This window comes from Peromyscus leucopus, chromosome 5, assembly GCF_004664715.2.
Source record: "Peromyscus leucopus breed LL Stock chromosome 5, UCI_PerLeu_2.1, whole genome shotgun sequence".
NCBI lineage: Eukaryota > Metazoa > Chordata > Mammalia > Rodentia > Cricetidae > Peromyscus > Peromyscus leucopus.
The window spans coordinates 12,547,695-12,550,329 of record NC_051067.1 but is presented as its reverse complement, the minus strand read 5'-3'; the positions used below and the strand labels follow the sequence as shown (position 1 = coordinate 12,550,329).

The window sequence follows — 2,635 nt, the reverse complement described above, 5'->3', positions numbered from 1 at the left end:
GTGGGGTCACATTTCCAGGCCACTGTTTTCCAAAGCTGTATTGTCAAAGTCTCCCCATCTTTCATGCCAGCTTTCTCTGCCCACCCTGCTGTGGCACCCCTCTGTGGAGAAAAAGCAGGGGCTCCATCTCATAGAGGACTGTGAGACAGGCTGGGCTGTGGGACTCTGTCTTATCACAGTGAAGTCATAATCCCTACTTGTTCTGTGTCCCCCTTTTTCTCCCTTGGTCCAGAAGATGCCATCAACATGCTATGGAGACATTTGGGTAACCTGGGGTGGACCCTAGACAGCACCTGCCTGCCATCTTGATGACTCCAGCCTTACCTTTATGGGAACCCAGGCTGGGGAGGGCAGATGGGCTCTTAAATTTCCAGAAGCTGCCTGAGATGCCTCCTGCTCTCCGTTTCCAGTATAGGACCAGGGTGGTTTAGTTCTCAGCTGCTGGCCCCTGAGCAGAAGTTTCGTGCTGTGTTGGGTGATTTTTAGCTCTCAGGCTGTTAGAAACCCACTAGCTGGACCTATGTTCTCCCGAGTGAACGAAATATCCGCCGCGGATTCTAGGCTGACAGGAACCTGCTAGCCTACTGATACTTCTTTGATCAATTTCAACCCCATGCAAATATGATACCCACTGGGCTCACTGACCATTTCCGTACTCGTGTCTGAAGGTTTCGGTTGTGTTTATTTTGTCTTTGTCACAGCTGGGGAGACTACACAGATCTCCACCTGCCTCCTGCCACACTGGACCATTTGCTCATCTTCCTCCCTTCAAAACAGCACCGAGAGCCAGAGAGAGGTCCTGGGCTACAGTTTTGCTTGGACATCTGGACAATGACTTTAAATATTGACATTGGTCTGCAGAAGACTGTATGCTTGCCCTGGGTGGCCTCAGTTACTGAGTGACTAGGTTCATTAGAGTAACACACACACACACACACACACACACCTCACACTGTCTGTAGAGAAATTACTTTATCTGCCTGCTCTACAATTTGTACTGTTTTGATGAAAGATGAAATAAAAAACGTGCTTGCTCACATGAGAAGGGGAGGAAGCAGAGAGCTAGGGAGGCCCACGGAGATCCACAAAGATACCCCCGCAAAAGACTGCTGGCAATGGTCGAGAGACGGCAGGAACTGACCTACTCTGGTGATGGGATGGCCAGACACCCTGATAGTTGTGCCATAAAACCCCATCCAAGGACTGAGGAATCTGGATGCAGACATCCACGGCTGGGCCCCTGGTGGAGCACTGGGAGTCTAATTAGTGAGAAAGAAGAGGGTTTATATGAGCGAGAATTGTTGAAGCCAAGGTTGGATAAAGCACAGGGACAAATAACCAAATGAATGGAAGCACAGGATCTATGAACCAAAGGCTGAGGGGCCCCCAACTGGATCAGGCCCCCTGAATGGATGAGACAGTCATTTGGCCTGAGCTGTTTGGGAGGCAGCTGTGCGTTGGTGCCGGGTCCTGGGCTCGTTGCATGAGTTTGCTGTTTGAATCCTGGGACTTATGCAGGGACGCTTGGCTCGGTCTGGGAGGAGGGACGGGACCTGCCTGGACTGAGTCTACCAGGTCTCCCGGTCTTGAGAAGGGGGGGAGGGGGGGGGGGGGGGGGGAGGGAGAGAGGGGGGGAGAGGGGAGGTATTATGTTAAACTGAATGGTATTGTAAAATAAAAAAAAAAAAAACGTGCTTGCTAATTTTTTTTTAAAACAATACAAATGCTTTATTTAATAGTTACAGGTCATCATGGGCCAAGTGTTGGATATCCAGGACCCAGCAGCAAGGTCAGCACAACCTCCGAGCCTCTCTTTCTGACTCCAATAGGGTGAGCACATCACCCTCTCGAATGGGGCCTTTGACGTTTCGGATGATAGAGCGACTGGTGTCATCCATAAATTCCACGAGCACCTGTGTGCACTGTCCCTGTGAGCACTGTCTCTGCGAGCTGGTCCTGCCCAGCACTTTGGTTACCCTAGCCAGCTTGATGGGTTACACGCGACTCGTGTCCATGATGGCAGCGATCTGGCGGAGAGCCGTGCTTGCTAAATTTGTTCACCATTCTGAGAAGCAAGAAGGCTTTGCTGAGATGAGCTGGGTGGCAGCTGAAACATCAGAGGACAATGACTTTCCATGCAGGCAATGGGTCACTGACTACTGTGCTGATGTGTCTACATGTGCTATGACTGTGTGCTCCCAAACAGTGGGAGTATTTGGTTACATGTGGTGAGTGTTCATACATGATGAACACTTTTTTGTTTGTGAATGACCAGTTCACATGTGGTGTGAGTGTGTCCACTGTAGACGAATTTCTAAGTGGTCTTATTAAATAAAGAACACGGAGCCAAATATAGGGGTGAAAACCTTGGAGATCAGGGAAATAGTGAGAGCCACCAACTGTGGCTTGAGTTTTTCTGCCTTTCCCACAGTCAGGACAAATCTCTGTCACCCGCCAGTCCCACAGCCGCTCAAACCCAACCAAGTAAACACAGAGACTTATTTAGCTTTCAAACTGTCTGGCCGTGGCAGGCTTCTTACTAACTGTTCCTTTATCTACAAATCTATACCTCGCCACATGGCTGGTGGCTTATCAGCGTCTTCTCATGCTGCTGGTCATGGCGGCGGCTGCCGTG

General features: G+C 50.1%; 1 pseudogene; it reads right to left on the bottom strand.

The window, feature by feature from the left end:
• Positions 1 to 1,708: 1,708 nt before the first annotated feature.
• LOC114689543 lies at positions 1,709 to 2,015 on the bottom strand (annotated as a pseudogene).
• Positions 2,016 to 2,635: the final 620 nt, after the last annotated feature.